Source organism: Vanacampus margaritifer, chromosome 11 (genome assembly GCF_051991255.1).
Source record: "Vanacampus margaritifer isolate UIUO_Vmar chromosome 11, RoL_Vmar_1.0, whole genome shotgun sequence".
NCBI lineage: Eukaryota > Metazoa > Chordata > Actinopteri > Syngnathiformes > Syngnathidae > Vanacampus > Vanacampus margaritifer.
Genome location: NC_135442.1, coordinates 12,782,853 through 12,795,033, shown reverse-complemented (window position 1 = coordinate 12,795,033; position 12,181 = coordinate 12,782,853). Strand labels below are relative to the sequence as shown.

Below are 12,181 nucleotides of genomic sequence, written 5' to 3'. Positions count from 1 at the left end.
GTAGAACCTCTCAAGTTGATACAGAACATTGCATTCGGAACATGACAGACAAATATGCTTCTAAAGATGAAAGAAAATAGATTTGACAGGCCGCCATATGATGTCACACAACACCTAAGCAAGCATCAAAATTATTTTTTTAGCATGCATTTTGCTTTTTCTATGGCTTTTTATTATAACACTTTCAGCATGAAGATCATGTGAGACACTAATGTCGACAACCATTCAGAGAATTCAAAAAAAAAAAATGCTTTCTCTTTGGCTTTTTAGACCACTTTGACCACTGTTAAGATGTCATCCTCCCTCTGGCCTTATCTTATGCCTCAAATTTTATTTTAATTATATATAAGCGGTTCAGAAAATGGTTGGATGATTGGATTGTAAAACGCACAGCACCTTGACAAGAATAACCATAATCAGAGAAGACTGCAGAGACAGAAGATGTGACCGAGGTGTGTTGCCATGCACTTGTGGCTTCCTTACCTCCGGTTAACAACAACAAAAGTTAAAAAGAAAGAATTGAACAGCTCTTGAGCCAAAACAAAGCTAACAACACAAAACACTTCATTATTAAAAAGGCATGTTAGCAACGCAGCAGTCGTGACTAAGAACGGCTTGTTCTTACCGTGTACATTCTTACAGTGCACAATGTTGGTGAGAGGGGTGCGGCTTTGAGACTACAGTGAGGCTACATTCAAATCTTGCAAACTCTACAAACTCCCCTCTATAATCAATTACTAAAATGTCTTAATTTGACAGACTTTTTTTGATAGCTCCCTGACATACAGTACACTGCTTGTACGAACAAACATGGCTGTGAATAGGGTGGAGCTAGTTTACAAAAGCAGCCAGAGCTGCTAAGAATGATGTCGAATAGTTTGTCGACACAATGAAAACTTCTGACAAACTGACAAAGTACAATACATGCTTCCAAGAAGAGGAGTGAGTCATTGTCGGACTGTCAGAAGCCCTCTATTGTGCATAGTCAAAAATTTTGGCCAGTTCCCACAAGAGCCGTTTTTATTTATGTATTTATTTATTCTAACAAATTATTAACCGATCGTGTCAAAAGTAATAATTTCCTGGGGAACAAAATAATGGTTTTGAAGATTCTGTCTGATGGCAACTATACATGCATGTCTCAAATGTTAACCTATAATTTCAAACAAGCCTACCAAGTTAGTGTAGCAAACATCAAGGAAGTTGAGTCAAGCGATTACTTGCATTAAGCAAGTAGTAAGTTAGATCACACAGTACTTGCACAGCCTCAACATTCTTTGGGGTCAAAAGTCTTTCCACTAATCATGACATAAAAAAGTCTATTTATATCTATAAAAGTTGAGAGTATAAAATAAAATTTTGTTACTGTTAAGGTGGAAACTTATGTGCACAATATGGTCATTTTCATATTTTCAGTGTGTGTGTGTGTGTTAGCGTTTGTGTACTTGCGAGCAAGCAGAAGGATCGCATGAGAACGCAAACCCAGTCAGTGAAATGACATTGTCATCCCCAAAATATTTAGGAGTGCTTCCAAACGTTCGACACCAGAGTTCTCCTGGGGAAGAAGAGGAGGTGGAACGCTTGAGCGTCCGGGGGGGTTCTGTCGGGGGGTGGGGGTTGTCACTGGGAATGAGGAGAAAGAAAAACAAGACTCCTGCTACAGCAGCAGCAGCAGCACTAATCTCTCAACAGTCTACTACAAGCAAAGTGATTTACGTCTACGCTGGACGTATCGCAAAGGCACGTGAGCATAAGGCGGCTGCTTGAGCACAAGAACAGAGAACCCTTATGTGTCCAATTTACACTGTTTGGACAAACCTCGAAATAAGGAAAGCAAAAAAAAAAACACCATGAGATGCGGCAGTGAGTGAAAGTTCCTCAGTGTGCTCAATACAGATCGCACACTGTGATACAGTTGCACAATTATTTACAAATCAGTAGTGAATCGGATGTATGCAAAATGCCCCCACACAAACTCCAAAAAAAAAATCGATGGTTTGTTAATGTCACTGTCAACATGCATTTAATCTAGTCCGGAACAAAAGTCGTGTAGAGGCAATTTAGAATTTTTAATGTGGTAATAATTAAATAGAAGTGTGGTTCATCATGATCTTCAAAGAAAGATGGGAGGCAATTTCAATATTTCACCCTCTGTGGTGTCTCGTGATTAGAATATTCAAAAAGGAGGGATGGGTAATGATGCAGACTAGATTCCTCAGACATATCAAAAACTTACATTTATCACGGTCAGAATTCAGCATTAGTTGTCGAACAATAAGTACATGTATTTGAAATGCCAGGACCAAGTTTAGAGTCTGTCACGACGGGGTCATTGTGTCAGTGCCGTTTAAGAAGCCTATGTTGACATTTTTATTGCTGGACAATACTGCATGTTAGCATTATGGAGAAATATTCAGTGACCAACAAGTATGATTTTAACTTGGCAATATAATGGTTGCAGAATTGTTGCTTTTATATTCATTTACATGATTTCAGTTTGTTTTTCAATAATTCCAAATACAGTGTACAACCATTTTATATTTTGCTTAAACAAACAAAAAGGCAGAAGATCAGGGCCTGAGGCTTGAACCAAACCTCTAATATTCTAATATACAAGCCAACGCTAACAAAATAAAGTTAACTCGAGTGTACAGACTCTTGTTAAGAAATACGAGCATGTCAACAAGTGAAAGCAGCCTACTGGCAAGTCCAACGGCTGAAAACACACACTTCTAAGATAGCAGCGTTGAAGACGTATTGACATGCTTAACTTCAGCAGTCTGGGGAACCTTAAAATATCTACTACAAAACTTCACTTTCTTCCTATTCAAATGTCACCCTCTCTCACTGTTTATGTTGCACATTCATGGATGCAACAGTATTTAGGCCTTAAACTAATTTTGCTTAAAATAATCATGCTGCTTGTTGCTTTTATAGATAGACATGTGACAAAATTTCCTTTAACTCATTGAATTAGGCAGTGTATTATGATTTTTTTTTTTCGCATGTAAGAATCTCCCACTGGATGTTCTAAATACCTGTTATAACGCCAGTGTCGTATTGAGCATAATAACGCTGCATGGAGGAGTTGCTACAGTGGAGCTGTGCCGAGGTTTGCGTTGGTTGTCTATAGACAGCAAATTAGTCAAGAACTCAGCAGTGCACTATTTAGTATCAGTTGTGTGAACTGTGAAGACACGATTAATCGATCATTTTCACACAAGTGCCCAAATTTGTCCCATTTCAAATCATTGCATTCGGTTGATTGCTGTGGGCATCTCAACTACGTCTCCGCTGCTTCAAGGCTGAAACTGCTGAATTCTGAATTGGCTGAAAAAAATCCCGTGGCTGACAAATTGTAAAGGAACTCTGTCATAAATTACTGTAAAAGTACAGGACAGAACAAAGCAGCATAAAAAGGTGCATTTGCTTCCTTCATCTCCAATAAAAGACACCAGAGCATCGGTGCATACAAGTTAAGGGGAAATGAAACTAATGTCTACAAATTATACCCCCCCGCCCCCCGCGCACACACTTCTCTTTCCACTTTGGAGTGGGTTTTCACTAAATGGTAGCATTTCATTACACGCATATGTCACAGCAATCCTGGGCTTGGCGCACGACCCATCTGAGCTACGTCACCATACTTGCTCCGGAGGGGAGATGGGAGGATTTATACCCGTGTTTGGGGTTAATGGTGTGGGATCGACAGGGAGGAGGGGGTCGTTGGCCTTGTATTAAACCCACTGTCCACCGACTTTAATTCATCTCACTGCCTGGAATTTTTCTGACACTTCTTATGGCAAGGCCTAACCAAAAACGCGTTTGCCTTCTTTTCAAAGCTGTCGTCGTCAGCCTTATTTATGCAAATCCCGCTTTGCAATTCAGCCGCAAAGAAATATTGCTCCCATCCCAGCTCAATAAGCTCTGTAGCCATCAACAATTTCTTCTTTAGGTCCTTTATTTGTTTAGGGCAAATCAGCTACATTTGGCTTTTCTGAGAATTTATAGTATATAAGTTGCAAAGCCACCATTAAGAAATGCTAAAAAAGACCATCTTCCTCCTTGTTCCATGCTTTTGACTTCCTGTATTCATCTCACACTAATACAATCAAGCTCCATGGCAAACACACAGCAAACTGCTTCTTGTTTTTTAGCCAGACTGACGACTATCTGTTTAGCAAAACAAGTACATCAACAGGGGGTTATTTTTCCACATTCCTCCTTTGCAATTGATGGCAGACACCACGAAACACACTAAAAGTCACTTGAGAACCAAACTCTGGAACGGCAGCGAGCTCATCCATGGAGGCGATGCCACACCCTGCACACGGCATCATGACTCAAACGTGACACACAGAATGTCAAGAATGCCGGCAGAAGAGCTGATAGACACCGACAGCAACACACATTTATGGGAGATCACACATGACAAACTTGACATGAGTAGGAGGAAGTGCCTGAGCCCTACTGAAGCCTACCTGCTTCAAACATTCTGGGAAAAAAAGGAATATGATAAATAGTAAGATATCAAGAGACATGGATTTCACGTTTTTCATATCCATTATGTACCTCCAAAATCAGTACTTTTTAGGAGACCCCCAAAAATGTAATGTTTGTTCAACCATTAACATTGCAGCATCAAAAAGAGCAAGCCATTTTCAACAGTTTAGATTGGTCAATAATTAGTAAAAAAAAAAGAAATAAAATAAAATAAAAAAAACGCCAGAGATAGATGATTTTGCCCCCGATAAAGTTGAACGAGGATACAAATATCAATGCACTTGCCATCAAATCCTATTTGAACAGTACTTGCTAAGTTGCTATGCAGCAATACAAGCTTTAATGTTGCACCAAGTTCTGTCCAGATTGCACAGTTCATAAAAATACTCATTTTGTTTTTGTAAGATCTTCCAGTTCCTGATAAGGATTTGATTTTAATATAATATTTTAATGGCCGATGGGGAAATTAATTGACTTACTTTTTTTTTAATTATTATTACCAGACAGCAATCAACAGTGCTTCTCAATTTGCCATATTTCCCTCAATTTCTTTAACAATCAACCCCACACAATCGAGAGAATTTTAAATAAAATAATCTATTATCCCCGATTGACAGGGAAATCCTTACAAACTATTTGCTAATGAATTTATGAAAGAATAGGTATGGATTACATGAATGAACAAGTCCATCTGACCAAGTAAGACAATCGCATAGCATTTCTTTTAAACATTCATTAAAAGAAAATCACTTTTGTTCAAATCCGAGGGGTTGTTTACAACTGAAAACAGATAGGTTGTCCTGGCAATCCATTAAAATGACAACTTTATATTTGAGGCGTACACTTGTTTTCATTTGAAACTATACTTGTAAATGAGAGTTTTGAAAACTATAATGCTAATGGAGTGTAAATACTGAAACCGGCGAGAGAATCTGCATGTGTGTAGAGTGTTTAGTCTGGGCGTGTGCGAGTACGGCCCACAGAGCTATTGAAGCATCACAAAACGTACATTTATTACACCAATGCTAATTCCATTAGCGTCACGTTCATTACCAAAGTCACAGCACCAACTATGGGCCTGGCATGCATAATATGGTATGATGTGTGTTAACAACAATGCTGTCTGCACAGATAACAAAAAGCAAAGCCATGAGCAAGGTCACGCAAACATAGCATTAGCTAACTACCTCGGTCCGTTTGTCAGAACCCCCACCCCCACCCACCCACCAACCCCATGGTCATGCCTATCACTGGTGGGTTTTCAATGCTCTTCTATCCCTGGGGAGAAGACATGTGTGTAGTGTCACATTTTGTCATCTCATGGTGACAGAAGCTGCAATGCGTCCATCAACATGATGGAAGTGGCGAGGGAAACGAGAGACTGGCGAGGAGGTGTGACACAGACGTCCCCGTAGGAGGAGAGGGGTTATTACACCATTTGCTCTCTTTGCTGAGAGCCCAGGTGGGCGCCTGTGTCTCAGACGCGGCGATACAAGCGGTGCACAGCTGACTCACAAGTGACACATCTGCTGGCGGAGTCCGGGCACGGCGCCACGAGCGGCGGCCCCTTCCAGCAGCCAGCCGGGCTGGCATTGCCAGACACTCTGATCCGTGTCTCTCACACACACAAACATGCACATGCACACATCACCCTGCACATCTCTGCCCATCTGCATCCCTTCTCTGCATCTGTAGCTAAGTGCTGGCTTCTTCTTAGGACCCAGCACCGCTACTTCACACAAGACAAAGAATCCCTTACATGTCGAGTGGAAAATTAGCCCAACGCGAACATGTGTAACACGGTCCAACTTAAAGTGCCAGTTCCTTCTCGCAGTCACTTGGGAGTTAAATTATTGAGCAAACTGAATCGTATGTCAATGAGACCATCCATTCATACCAAACTGTTTGTGAACACAAAAACACCTCCAAAATGAATGAGAAATAATTACTTGAAGGATTTTCATCAATCTAAAAAGAGGAAACTGAAATGTAATGAAATCATGCATTAGCACAACTGATTATAAGATTTTCTGAAGAGATACAACACCTTGTTTCCAATTTCCACCATGCGGAATGGTTCAGCGCGGTATACATTTCATCACATTTCTATTATTCATCTCCACACAATATCTGGCCCCACTTTCCAGTACGCCTTTGTTGAGGTGCTGCTTGCGGTGGAAGCACAAGCCTGATTAAGGTTTACTGGATTCACACGGAACCATGGCAAACTGAACCACTTGGTGGAAAATGGCTGTCTGAACATGTTAAAGCTACTGTCTAATATTCAATTCCAATTCCTTCCAAAACTAGCAACCCGGAACACCTTAACTCCTTACACCGCGATACAAGATTTGCCCTAGAAAACATCGGGGTTGAGGGGGTGATGCTTAGCATGGCGGTGGCGTCAAGAAAAGCCTGGCGATCCGCCAGGCCTAAAAAGCACTCGGGGAAACCCTGGGAGAAGGTTAAAAAATACCACGTTTATTTATGAGGGATGATGATGATGATGTTTATTTGAATTTAATTAAAATTGAATAGTTTGGGGTTTGGAGAACTTTTACAAAATGTTAAATATTAATAAACATGACAAAAGCTACAGTCGTACCATATGGAATCGTAATCCCATTGCATCAAACCGAATCGTTGCCCTTTTAAATTGTTACATCCTTGAATCACATGTACTCTACGATCGAGAATCGCATCGAATTAATACGGATTCTCAAAAAATAAATAAAGCCAGGAACATGCAAATAAAACATAATGATATGTGTAAACTCCCCTGAAGTATAATCGTCTATCCAAGTCAAGCAAGTTAAGTGAGGCAAAACTAAATTTCGCAATCTGCTCTGAAATTTAAACAGGTTCCTTCTTCTTGGCTCAACGCACCCTTCACACAGTGCAACTGGCCAGGTAGTGCTCTCTGTAGAGACAGGAAGAGGAGGTAATTAAACAAACACCTGAACAAACATAAAGGTTCAGCTATAATTCTAAGCAAGTAACAGTGTTTTGCGACTTATTAAATAGCTTTCTTTTTGGACTTTCGTTATCTAGGTAAGGCTCACTTAGATGATGCATCACGGTTCCTCAGTCCATTGCTCTGGGTAGTTATTGCTAACCCGATTGAAAGAAAATCTCCCTGCCCCCCACCACACCCGTACTTTCCTCATGCCTCTTGACCGTGCTCCCTCCCTCGTTCCTCACAGTTGCTCCCACACTCCAACCACATTCCTCCCCCCGCTCATGCTGGAAGGATGTCTCCCGATGGCTAAAAGCATTGTGAGAAAACCCAACAGCCAGTCCCATTAGGGACTCTCCAGACCTCTTGGAAGCATGAGTCAATAGTTTACATTCATGCCACCGCTACTTAATTCATTTACGTTAATGTTTTTGATTCAGCGTATATCAAATCACAAAGAAGCATCAAATATGAGCGTTGAAGACGGCACTCCACTTTGCCAAGCCACTTTGGACAGGAGGGCCGGGGAATTCCCTTGTATCATCGCTTATTTATGTGCATTAAAATGCAATGCAAACAGTTGACCTTCCAACTGATCGCACTAGAAAATGCAGCATTACTTAAAGCAGCGGACGGAAATGCTTTGTTAAACCACCTTAATGTCTGGTACTGCTACATGCAAACGTTTCTAGGTAAGTACAGTTAGGAAACTGATCAATTACAGTCCCTGTAAAGTGAAATCAAAGATTTGTTTCTGAATACATTTTACATGTTTGAAAATGCTGCTGAAAAAATGTGAAAACACTGAAAACTGAGTACTGAGCGTTTAACTGTTTTTCACCATTTCTTTTCTCTTCCTAATTTTTGGGCTGTGGCTAAAATGGAGGTCTGGAATGAGTCTCCCCTCCCCCACTATATAACAACTTGAGCTCAAAGAGTTGGCTAACTTGGTTAAGTCAACCACAAAAATGGGTAGACGCAAGAATGTATGCATTTTCAAATCAATAATTAATAAATTCAAAAAACATTTTTAAGTTAAAATATAACAGTAGTTGTGCAACAGTTTGATCCTGGAGGACACTATCGGAGCACCTCGCAGATTACTGCCACTCGCCATTATGTCCCCGCGTGTTTATTATTTATCGAGCAACTGCCATGAGAATAAGGAACCCAGCTAATGTAGTAATGCAGGCCATGTGCAACCTCCTAGCCATCATAAAACGCACCACTCTGGAGAGCCAGACTGTGTCCCTGAATTACCCCAGTTTGCACGAGTGTGTCATTCAAGAGGAATTTTAAACACACTGGCTAAGACCTGCCCAATTAAATATACAGGCACAGATAAATATATGCGTGCTTACACACATACCACGACACCCACGAGTCGGTACTTATTTGTCCTAATAACGTCTGAAAACTGTACCGCCGCTTTATGGCTTTGATGGTTGCAACTTGGAGTTTGCCAGCTTGTGCTCTTTTCTCTCCTGAGAGACTCTTCGACAACATGGCATCTCTGCTCTGCCATTAGCGCCACATGCTAAATGTGCTAACAACATAGTACAGCAACAATGGTTTATAATCAATTCCAACATAAAAGAAAGCTGCCACTCAACCTTAGAACTAAAATGCTAATTAGACTGGCTGGCAATTTATCATTAAGTACATTTATTGACAATAAAAATTCGGTAGCCTAAGTGTCATGATTGTCATTTGTCATCCCATCAATCAATCAATCATGTCAGCACACGTGGATGTGATAATGACAACGCGGGTTTATTCTTTTACTTGGAATAACTTTAAATTAGTATTCAGATTCTTGACATTAAATACATGCTCTTATACTAAAAGGTAATTGCACAGTAAATAAACATCTTGAATATATACAGTCAGTAAAAAAGCAAACAGGATGAAACATGCTGGTTTTAGACATGACGTGAGTGATTGAAAATGAAGGAGTGGCACCCTTTTGGATGTCATCAGTCAGTAGCAAAAGAATGAAAGGACAGCATAAAGATTTGAACATGTTGATTTGCCAGACGTTTGATTCTAGTCCACATTTTGCCCACCGCCATTTAGCTGCTTATAACAGCACCCGTAATCAAGATGGACACCAGAAGGCATTGCAGTTGACTCATGTCATCACATGAAAAATGAATGCAGTACTTAAGGAACACATGTCAAATCAGCACTTACGGATCAATATGATTTTATCTGACGGTAGCTTGATTAATTCAGTGGAGTGATGAGTTTTAAAACCACAAATTAAATCAAAAGTGGGAAAGTGGTGTGCTTGCCGTGTGTATGAATGTGCCCGTATCGATCAACAGTCACTCCATGTTTACGTCATGTCATTAAGATGGTAATTGTGAACAGCCAAGTAAGTGAGGGTATGAAGGAGATAATTGTACTTGGCAGTAAAAATAAGCAATCCAAATTAAATGGTAAGAGTTCAACCTACATTTTTGGGTTAAATATACCTCTAAAGTTGGACAAAAAAAATATCAAAGAACCATCATTGTTCTTGACATTATGGAATAGAGATGGAGAATATGGAGAATAATTATATAATGGCAATAGTCATCCATCCACTTTATTTACCACTAATTCTCACTACGGTCACAGGTGTACCGAAAGCAATCAGAGATGACTTTGGGTGAAAGGTAGGGTACACCCTGAACACGTCGCCAAACAATCGCAGGGCACATATCAACAAACAATCATTCACGCTACAAACATTTTAAGAGTCTTAACCTACCATGCATATTTTGGGAACGGTGGATGTGCTAAAGAGTCAGCCACACTGTCGCAATGTCCACAGTCTGATTCATTCCTTGTTATTGTCAACTGGAGGGAGACCAGAACCCAGTCTACAATCTGGGGATGGACATTTCCACAAGTTTCCTTGATCAACAAAGGAGAAAATTACTAACAATCAATTCCTCAATTTGCTGCATGTTGCAAACTCAATTTTGTCTCTGTTCCTTCAAGATAAGAATAATGAACAATACAATTCCAAACAAGCAACGGAATTCTTATTGAGTAATTTATCATACCCACTGAATCACCGAAATCAAACAGGCAGTTATTGCAAAGATCCCAAAGGCCACGGGACCTTCCACATGACAACAGCCTAGCATGAGAAGATCACTCCTGTCAGGGGCAGGTGGGCAAGTCTGCTTGTCACTCAATTGTCAATCACAGTAGAGAAACATGAAAGCAGAATGATGGATGGGTGTGCATTCCGACTGATCCGTCACTTCCCTGCAGATCCGGAGCCCACCCCTCCCGACTGACATGCGCTCATTGAGTACAGACGCTCCCCTACTTACGAACATTCGAGTTGCGAACAACGGTACATACGAACATTTCTGCGCGTACAGTATGTCGAAAAATGTTTGGAAAGAAATGCTGTAAGTTAGATTTTGTATTGCGCGTAGTGCTTCTTTCTGCCACTAATACCGACGATTGGCGCTGTGAGAGCTCATTGGAGGCTGAGCAACGTGGCGAGGAGGAGGAGGAAGAAACGCCGGTCCCCATGAAGCAGGAAATAACTTTTGAAGCCGATTCCAGCGACGACGAAGAATCTCTCATGATATAAAATCCTCCTCTTCCATCATCTCCTTAAGCATCGAGTACATCTTCCAAAAGTAAGTTAAACTTCATTTTATTTATCTTATTACATACATGTACATACTGTGTGTGTCTCTCGCTCTCTCTCTCTAACATACGTAGTACAGTACAGTACTGTACGTATTCTCTCCATTTTATTAAGTTTTTTTCAGTACAAACCAATGCAGGTTACTTGTACAAGCCTTAAACATACTTATATAAACCTTCAATATACTTATATAGGCTTTAAACATAAATTATAATACAAAATATAGCACTGAAGCAACTTACGAACAAATTCACCTTACGAACGATCGTCCGGAACGTAACTCGTTCGTAAGGTGGGGAGCGTCTGTATAGTCATGTTCCCACAAAGTGGTAAAACTCATTCTGTTCAGCCTGTCGTCAGGGTATGGTTTGGTTTGGTAAACCATAATCTGGTAAATTGGCTCATAAATAGTGTGACATCATAGCAGCAAGATAGTGTAAACCTCCAATGATTTTAGTAGAGAGGCACACTACACAGTAAACGGAGGACATCCATCTCCCAGTGTTCTTCCTTTTTAGCATATTGGTCTTCACTACAAGATGACATGCTTTGTGTTCTTTCCATTCCATTCCTGTTGTCACAAAGTCTTTGTCGACCAACAATCAACGGGTGGCAGAGTGTCGGGCTCCCATACTGTATATCCATAATGTTGTGCTGTGGAATAGTAGTATTATCATGGGAAGATTTTTATGCAGCCTGGTTAAGTTTCTTGGAGAGGAGAAAGGGAGGGTCAGCTAGACAGGAAAGCAAGTAGCATGTTCAGGCTCATCAGTCAAGGTCACTTTGATATTGCTTCATGTACAAGTGAAAAGCCCATTGTTAAGGAATATACAGGTGTCCGCAAAACAGTATAAACTTATGTTAATACGTGCTAAATAATTATTCTCCATAACAGTTGGTAAACATAATAAACAGGATTTTATTGGTCATTTAGATAAGTAGTGTAGACAGAGCCTAGAGACCACTGAGATAGAATGAATAAATTGTTAAAAGGGCAATGCACATATTGTACCTAGCCATTGATGTAATTGCAGAAGAGAATCAATAAATACATTTGTTCCAAT

General features: G+C 40.3%; 1 protein-coding gene across 2 annotated transcripts in view; it reads right to left on the bottom strand.

The window, feature by feature from the left end:
* The window catches only part of bcl9 (BCL9 transcription coactivator), a 34,650-nt gene that overhangs the window by 11,676 nt on the left and 10,793 nt on the right, over positions 1 to 12,181 (bottom strand). The gene's annotated exons all lie outside the window — the stretch shown is intronic.